Genomic DNA, 10,042 nt, shown 5'->3' with positions numbered 1-10,042 from the left:
CTGCTCTACATAGCTCCAAACAAGGGAAAATCTGAGATTTGATGTTCACATTCAAGCTGCAGGAAAGCTCAGTATACGGAAAAAAAGTGGTAACTTGCAGTCCCACTATTTCAGGAATCAAGAAGAGTATACACAGAACTATACATTTTATCATTTTATTAGGAATAATTCCAAGTGGGTTATGAAGAAACTAATCCACTGACTTTCATGAAGTTTTCAAAATTTCTCTATGAAGATATGTTCACCAACAAACAGTAAAACTTCAGCAGAACTATTATACACTGGGCAAACTCCCTCTGTTTCTGGCCTCCTAGATTCAGTCCCTAACTAAAAAACTGCAATCAGCAATGGTTCCCAGTGCCCAGTTGTGGAAGTTGTTAATCTCAAGGCCTGACCTTCTGTCCAGCAGTTATCCTCCATGACTTCAGCTATTGTTCTGAGCTCACTTAGATATATTTTTTTTGACTACAGAATCCTGTGCAAATGACTTACATACACCAGTTGTATCGTGTCACAAAGTACTTCCTTCGGATTGCTTTTTAAACACACTGCCTGGTGATTTAATTAGATGACCTGTAGTTCTGGTATTTAACAATTAAATAAGCATCAATTCCCTATTCTTTTTCTCCATGATATCTGTAATTTTACAGGTCTGAACTTCCGTAGAGATAGGACAGAGACAGTTGGTGGAGAACTGCAGAGGAAGAAATCCTGCTTGTCAAGGTTAGATGTGTTAGATGATCATAGTAGTTCTAAAGTTGCATTGACTATGTCTTGCAGCATCAAATTTAACACAGAAATGTAAAATGTTTTGAATGGTAATCACTTACAAAAATTTTTCCACAGTAGAACTACTGCAAAGATTTATTTGTCCTTTTCTTGTACTGCAGGTTTTAAACCACTAACCTGACGGCCTTAGTGTGAAAACTAGCTTTTGACACATACTAGAGGGTAAAATATGCTCAAAAGAAAGAGCATGTAATTATCTATTTTTTCCAAGCCCAAAGTAATAGCTAGGTGACCAAAAAAAGAAAAAAAAAAAAAAGAAAAAGACAATTTCTTTTGGGCTTCCCAGAGAAAAAAAGTTGTGACAATTGTCTCTAAGCTCAATTATGAGAAGAACTACTGGACTTATTAGCATTTGCTTTTCCTCACAGTGATATTATCTATTTACAGTCAGGCATTTTCCTTTTTCAAAGTTGCTGATATGGTAGTTATCAAAATGAAAAGTCATTCATCTATTGAAGCCATCAGTTTGGGTTTTTACTGGCTCAGGTGCTTGCCATACATCCCTCATTTTTAACTTGCTTTACTACTAACAGATAATAGTGCACTATTTCTGAGTTTTAGCTCTCAAGGACACGCTAGCATTTAAGGGTTGGTGACTCCTTTGCATGCTTCTTTGTGTCAGCCCTAGAAAGACCTGTGAGCAAAGGAAAGCTAACCTGCTACCTACCCAATGATCCTTTAATTTATAGCAAGAGTGACTTTCATCACATCCAGGAGGAGAGATGTAACTCATCATAATTTAGCAGGGCTTGCATTTTAATCTGAATATATGAAAATAATTCAGGGTTCTGTTTTATGTTAAGATACAGTGTAATGTACGGTTTTCTACGCTTGTTTTATTGTGTGGGTTTGAACAGATCTTAGGCAGCCACTATCTCTGTCCCCTTTGAGCCTCAGGGTTTATTAATTGTGAACAATGGGTCACTGTCTCTGAGAATGAAGAGAGGCTAATGCTTCCTAAGTACATTATTGCCTATTCATTTGCCCCTAAAATCATTTGGCTGAATTTCATCTGTTCTTCCACCTGTGAAATCATCATTTAGCTGAATGGTGATTATGCAGAGTTGCTTTTCAGTTCTTCATTACTGTTTAATAGCTGCGCTGTCTTTAAAAGATTGCCTTATTTATACCGTAGCTCAAATATGTGAATCAACTGTGGCTTCATTTATGAGGAACCCTCTCCTTTCCCCATCACTGAGTTGCACTGGTGGGAGCTCTAGAGTAGCTCTAGTACTGGAAAGCACTGGAGGTTTTTTTTTTTGTCCCCCTGTATTCAGACCTGAAACGAGTAAATTCAAGGTTGTCTCTCTACACCAAAGCCACCACAGTGGGCATTGAACTATAAGTGAATCTGAACTAGGGTTGACCATGGTTGTAAGTGACAACAATTAAATTTTACATCATTTCCATGTAATTTATCCATCATCCCATTTCTTCTTAAACACAGAGACCTTCTCTGGCCATAGAAAGCCTTAGATAAAATGAAATGAACATGAACTTCTTTCTAGTACTATGTTTTAATGCTTGCAGAAGTACCAAGACCATACTGTGAAGTTTATTTCTTTACTACCTATATTAAAACCTCATCTGCACAGAATATTTTACTGTGTTCATACTTGGGATGTATCATCATATTACGATGCTTTTGTCTTCTGCTGAAGCTACTTTAAATTTGTAATATCTTTTTGTTCTGAAGCTAGCCTTTTGGCAAAGAATTACACTCCTCTATTAATAAAACTAATCTATCTTGCAGCTGATTTCCTAGCAAGAGTAAAATTTAAAAAGCAAGTGAAGGCTGTATTGCCCTGCTAGTCCTAGAGCAGGCAGTGTCAGGTTATTAAGCTGTTAACCATTACCAGCTTGTAACAGGTACATTGCATTCCTAAGCCACAGCCCAACCTGAGCCAACAATCCCTCCCTCATATTTCATAATCACTTGTCTCATGGCTCATATCCGTCAGTAGCTTCAGGGTACCCTTTCTGCATGGACAAAGATGAGTACTGTCTTCTAAAGCTCTTTGGCCATTGGCAGGCAGATCTTTATTTTCCAGATGTATGCTATTAATAATTAACAAAAAAGTCAGAAAAAATTTACTTAAAGTTGTATCTATTTTACATTTTACCTCATCATAATGTACTCTCACATTTGAGCAGCATGATAAGAAACCAACTGCTTTCAACGTCTTTTAAACAAATGAACCACAGTTCTCAACCATTGGGAAAAAAAAAAGTCTCTATTCAGGGAGGAAGAAAGACTTACTTTGTTCCCTGATACAAGCTTTCCTACCCAAATGGAGTTTAGGTCTACACAGCAAAATCAAACAAAATTTGATTGCAGGAAAGTTAGGCACATCTTACGCAGCATCAGTAGATGTCTTGTGTCAGGCTTGTAACTCCCTGAGGATCCTGGGAACCTATTCTGGGAACAGGCTCTGGCACCTGCATTTCACAGTGAAATTACCATAGAGCTGGTGTAGCCAGGTGTGTATATATATGACCACAGTCCCTCTTTCTGATGTTTAGGGAGATCATTAGGGGTTTTCTTCAAGAACGTATAAATTCAGGCATTAACTTAACTGAGGTTTTGTTCAGAGTGGGTGTAACCTTAGAATAAAAAAAAATTAAATTCTTCTTAAACTTCACAGTTGGAAGATTATTAAGCTGTTGGTAGAGAATAACAAGACCTTCTTCTTCAGGTCACTGGTAAACTATCCCAAAATAGTTTTATGATGTTATATTAATGTAGATATTCATAAATGAACCCTGAGCCAAGCTATGTTTTGAAAGTTGTCCTTGAATTTCAGACAGTCATGCCAATGGTCAACTACATGTAAAAATATTTACATATAGCTTACATGACAAACCTGAAAAGGTTTTTTTCTTTTTCCACAGTACATTGTAGGTCTGTGCAAAGTTGTTTCTTTTTTAAATGCAAACAGCCATATTGGTTGGAATGATGCCTGACTACTGATACAAGAGACAATTAATTTTAGGGAGGTTATTAAGGCATATTACAAGCTTACTAACAAAAGTTCATTTGTGTTGCTTACTGATCATGCTCCTAGGATGCATACAGATAAATGCAATATGCCCTGTAGCTTATAGTGGTATGAGCTTATATTTTCTTGTGCATAGACATTATGATGCTCACCTCCATTTGGCTCTGTCCAAGCCAGGTCTGTAAGAAATCTGCCTTGACAACTCAACAGCAAGAAGCTAAACAGGTTAAGTATACATTTTATTTTGAGCAGCTGCTAGGAAAATTAACATCCAGTTTTATTTGTGGGATCAAAACTTCTGCCCATAAAGAGGGTAAGGAAAAACTGAATGTGATAAAACTGCATATCTATTAGTCAGTCACAGTAGGAGTCAGCCAGCACCAGTGAGACCACAGGAGTCCTCTTCATATTTCCAGTGGTAACTGGGTGTAATCAAAGTGTAATCTTAAATGGTTTACTCTATAACACATCCTTCCCTTCCCCTACCTCCAATAAATAGAATGATAAAGCTTCTCTTGATGATGTAATTCTATTTGTCTTTACAGAGGTAAACTTATATGTTGAAGTTCAAGTTTCCTTAAATTAGCAGGCAAAGGCCCCTGTCTTTTATTAAGGCTTGTTCCCTTGATGAAAACAGTGGTACTATGAACAATCTTCCAAGTTCAGTTTTGTTTTCCCATTCACCTTGGCTTCATCTTTACTACTCTTGACTAACATCTATCTGTTTCTGCTAACCATGCTTTAATCAAAACTAGCTATCAACATTATGTATGTTCCAGATCAACAGTGTGAGCTGAAAGTGACCATTAAAGACATCCATACAAATGTAATTATCTTTGCATCAATGGGCCAGTCGATAACTATGCTTATAGCATGTCACCAGTGTTGTGAAAAGATTGCAAGTAATGGCGGTTCAGGTCCCACCATTAAGAAACAAGCTTCTCACCTGCTCCAACAGAAGAAATGGGGACTTTAAGGAGCTTTTTAGCTTTTAGTTTATTAATAGTGAAATTTCTTTTGCAGCGGGCTCTAAGATTGTTATAAAGTGTATTCATTCTGCAATTGGTGTCATATTACAGCTCAGCAGAAATACAGTGATTGGTAAGCTAATCATTTAGCAAGATATTTCTTCCAGGCAGCCTCTCTTCAACCATCAAAACAAGTTTACCAAGGCTTCTTGTCCTTCTTAAATAGACATAAAATGTTATTTTGTCCTTCTGACATCATGCTTAAGACTGCAGCAGGTTGGAAACCACCTGGTTACCCATGTTGTTTCAGAAAGGTTTTGGCAAGCTGCAGTTACCTCCTCTCTGTAGATGATTTTTTTGTTAATTTTTGTCAGTTTATCTGCAGTGCTGTCATCTCTTATCCCATGGGTGAATCAAAGGGATACATCCACCAACATGGACATGGCTTCAACAGTCTTCCAGGTGAGAAGTGCAAATTGGCATATCCTAATGCCCAGTACCTGCCTGATCACTTTACCTCTTAATTTTATCTCTTTGGGGGTTTATTCACGATTAAGTCTCATATTACGCATTAGTGAGAGCTTTAAAATATTTAACTTTCATGCGTTGGACAAAACCACCCTTTTCCATTTAAGAAGGGAACTATGTTATTTCAGAGTAATCAGGGTAATCTAGGACTGGAAAAATACCTGGGTTTGTAAAAGTCATGTGTGTAATATGTGACACTGCAGAGCATTGTGGTACAGATTAGGCAATTCTAAAGAATTAGTTTTACCAGAAGGGTAGAAGGGAATCTATTACTAAGAATTTTTTTCTCTAGGATTTGTGAACTTGGAAATTTGCAAAAGTCTTCTCATAGTTCACACTCCTCATCAATAATCAACGAAGCAGTATCTATTATTGAATATTTATATATTATCATAAATCTGTAGTACATTTTACTTGTACATTTTACTTGTAGGAGGTGTAAGAAAGCCAGGGAGTTTCAAGCAAAAATCTCTAGTGTTCAGTTAAATGTCATCCATTACACCAAGTAAGGTAGTCAGCTTTCAAATAAAGCTAGCATTTTATCAGGAATAGTATTGCAATATTTATTTCCAGTCACTTCTTGAAAAAGTGTTGAAGTTTGAGGTATTTTATCACCACTTTTAAAACAACTAGCTATTAAATGGCAATAGATAATTCCCTGTCAAAGCCAGAAAAAACACAAACACACAAAATACATGCCTCCCTGCCTTTTTCTTCCTGTTCCTCTTGGAAACCCACTTTTTGTTCTTATCCCCTCACCTCTGCACAAAACATAAAGCTAACTCTGTAGTCTGGCTCAGTACCTCTCTAGCCTTTTAATGGGGTGGTGGGATACGACGCCAGCTGTTGAAGTATAATATACAAAGTTGCATTTTACAGTGAAAATGGGCATCATTTTTCCTTTAACCAAATGAAGCTGTATTACTAGCAAAGTATTTGTAGAGCCAGTGTCAGTATGTGTGAGTTATCAGATGAACTCAAGTTGTAGGCTCATTCATGAGGAACTGCTTGAAGACTTTAGGAAGCCAATAGGACTGGAACTGCAATGTTCTTTCTGTTAGCAGAGTTCTGAGGAGCACTAGATAAGTCTACACATCAAACTCACGTTAAGCACCTAATCCCTCATCCCAAAAGAACAACTTCATGGTTTTATGTGTAATTAGCATTTGCTTACATGCAGCAATAAAAAATAACAGATAAACTATTTCTTGTTTTTCTGATACAAATATTTTCATTCTTTGCACTAGAATGTTGGTATATGAATAAGAATCTCTGGCTTGCACATCACCCCAGAAAAAGAGAAAATGAAATTTTCCTCTCATTTGCCATGAGAGGAAAATAAATCAATATATTTTCATTACAGACACCTGCCACCATGGTCTAGCTCTGTAAAATTTACAAGGGTGAAAAATTAAGATTTTGGTGGCCAGGTTGCCAAACCTAATGCATCTCATTTTTCTGGAGGAAGAATGATAAGAAAAGTAAATGAGCAGTCTTAATCTCTAGAAAAGGAAGGGGGGAGGAGGGGGGGGGGAATGCAAACCCTGCCAGAAATAAAATAATCCTATCCCAAATCTCTTCACCACAGCTTTAGTTTCAACACTGAGGCTTTGAAACTTCTAGACAAGGGGAAACAAATAAACAAGTTCTTTTTATTAATTTGAAGGAAAAGAACAAGAAGTCATCAGTGTATTTCTGCCCTGCTATATCCTGCTATCATCCTTCTAATGAGAATTAGGAAGTATTTTCAGAACGAAGTATGCACATATGCTTTTGCTTTCTGATTCCAGTGGCGGATAACCTTTTTTTTTTGTTTGTTTGTTTTTTAACGTCTACATTTAAGAAAACAGCTATCTCACCAGAAGCATTGTTGTTCTTACAGGAAAATTTACAGAGCACAAGAAAATGTTTTAAACATATTAGAAGGAAATCAATTATAATGTCTTTGTGACAGTCTTTGAAATATACCCCCACGCATACCCAAACACATGCTTAACTTGGGGCAAAAATCAACATATGTTTCTGATTCTGGTAACACTACTGTCTGTTCAAAGGATATATTTCCCAAACTAGCACATACCTACCAAAGAAACTCGGACTGCGAACATAGGTTGTCACCACAAAATTTCAAAATATTTACACCTTGGAAGGCAAACTATGGAGCCAACTAAATCACCTCCAGTTTGTGTTACATGACTATGTAACTAATAAGTGAAGTTGGAAAACTGAGTTACATTCCTGATTAACGCAGCAATTAAAAATAATTCTGCAAATATAGCATCACTGAATTCTCTGCCAGTCACTTATGTTTTAACCGATCTGGTTTTCTAGGGAAAGCAGTGATTTCGTGTCTGCTGTCTCCATCAGCCACCTCAGATGTGTCAGGCATTCACATGTGTTCAGCCTGGCTGGGTACTCCATGCAGGGTGCTGTGCTGCAGCACCTCAGGGAGCATCCCAGCACAGAGTGCCACTGGGGATGGCAGGCAGCCCACCCCAGCCATGTCAGTGTGTGCTTGTCACCACCGCCCACACTGTTAGCTAGCCACCTCAGCCCCAGACTCCGGGGGTCTCAATGATACCCAAGAAAGTACACCTTGCACTTCTGATATCCTGAATTTTCTGTTTGCTTGTAAAAATGAAATGGTTACTTAAACTTTAACTGAAATACATCATAAAGGCATTTTTTTAATAAAGAAAATAGACATTTATTTAAAATTTTTATCAGCCAACATCTTACTTATGTACTTTTTTGTACAAATAGCTCAAAGTGATTCCCAGGAGCAGATAAGCTTCTTTATCCCCAGTTACAGGTGGGAAAATTGTACAGCAAAACCAACATGGAATTCTGTGTTTGACATAGTGAGCCAATAGCACTATGACAGTGATCTTCAGCTGTGGAAGAAAGGGTGATACACAGTTACCTCTCAAAAGCTGGTATATCAAAAATTCACTAGTAAAACACTTGTCAAATGTGCCATCCCTTTAATGTTGCTGGACTTAAATGTGCAACTAGAGTAGAAAGTCATCTGAGCACAACTATAATAGGTAATATGTTCTTTCATAGGAGAGAAACACAGATCCTTTCAACCAGTGCACACGCTACATTCATTGACAGGACTGAAGGAAAAAATACAAAAATTAAGAAATTGAAAGAGGGCTATCCATCACAAAATAATACAGAATGGGAGGAGAATACCTCATTCAAATAAAAATGATAACTTTCTTGGAAAATGAGATGAAGGGGTAGTTTAAAACGAAATCTAGAACACTGGGTAAAACCTTAGTATCTAAAAATTGACTTTATATGTGTGACATTATTTGTAAGCAAGAAAAGTCTTCTGGCTCCCTTTTGAACACCTGGGAGCATAGCAACGTTGTATTTTGCTGGCAGAAAGGACCTTGCCCTGCCCTCGTGCAAAGCACATGCAAGTTTGCTTTCCTGTGTAGTGAGATGTTGCAGCCCACGTTCTTTGGTCCTGCTGGAACCGCTGTCAGTCATGCCTGCCGCACAGCCTACAGAGACGCTTTTCCATGGCTTTCTAGACAACGAATTGGACAGGCACCTCTCTCCGTATGGCACAGAAAATAGTGTCTCTGGCTGTGGTTTTCCTGAGACGTGGCCAGAGACACAACTATTCTGACTTCGGCTGGAGGAATGATGCAGAAACACAACCACCTGCTAGCCAACAGCAGAAACTCTGTGTAATAGCAGGGTAAATATCTCATCCAGCTGGAAGCATGTGGAAAAAAGGCAGTTTTTGTTTGGGGTTGGTTTGGTGTGGTTTTATTTTAAAGAGTCATAATGGGTGGTGGTGTGCAAGCATCGCCAGGGAGGCCCCGTCCCATCCATTCGAATGGAAGCGAGAGTTTTCAGAAAAGCACATTGTTCTGCTACAAACCTATTTGCCGATTCCCACTGAAGTGAATAGCCCTTCATTCCAGCGGGAATTTGTGCCGTCGCTTCAAATGTTATGCATATAAGTTAATTTCACACTGCTTCAGGACTTTGTTTTCAAATGACGAAAGGGTTAAGAACAGAGAAGTAAACGCTTGCCAAACACCCTGGTCTAAATTAAGGGTAAGGTTTTTTTTTTTCCTTTGGGGGGAAGGGCGGGTGGGTGGACAATGGCCAAAGAGGGAAATATGGACTGGAAATAAAGTACAGTCTTTTGTATTCCTACAGCTCAAAGATGCTTTTGAACAGGACTGCTGCCAACTGTGGAAAACCATCTTTTTATGGAAAAAATGCCAGTAACAAAGGATTTACAAGAACTGAGCCAGTGTGTCCTATATGCATTTATTCAACATTATGCAAGATTAATTGTTTGGAGCATCATGCCTTCAGGAGTGTTCTAAGCATTGGGGAGCCAAATTTAGCCTTGATATCATGAAGTCAAATTTCCTTTTGTATCACAAAGTCCCCAGGATGCCTGATTACAACAGTGCTGAATCTGGCACTGGAAGATGTTACCTACAGACTGGGCACAGTTCTGTTTAAATATGACAAACTGCATTTGCTTCCTTAGCCTGCATGAATTGATGTACATATTTTGGTGCTAGACCTTCAAAACATTTTATTTTAAACAGACTTAATGCCTTTTGTTGTTTTGGAATGAAAAGAAGTGAAAATATTACAGCAGGTGACAATTTGATTATGGTTGTCACACATAGGATTTTAAGGGTTGCACTCTCAATTACACTACAGCCCCATTATATTTCCTGCCCATCCTGAGAGTGCCTTAAACTTGGTGCAAAT

Source organism: Pelecanus crispus, chromosome 28 (genome assembly GCF_030463565.1).
Source record: "Pelecanus crispus isolate bPelCri1 chromosome 28, bPelCri1.pri, whole genome shotgun sequence".
In the NCBI taxonomy this organism is placed as follows: Eukaryota; Metazoa; Chordata; class Aves; order Pelecaniformes; family Pelecanidae; genus Pelecanus; species Pelecanus crispus.
This window is presented reverse-complemented; position numbering follows the sequence as displayed.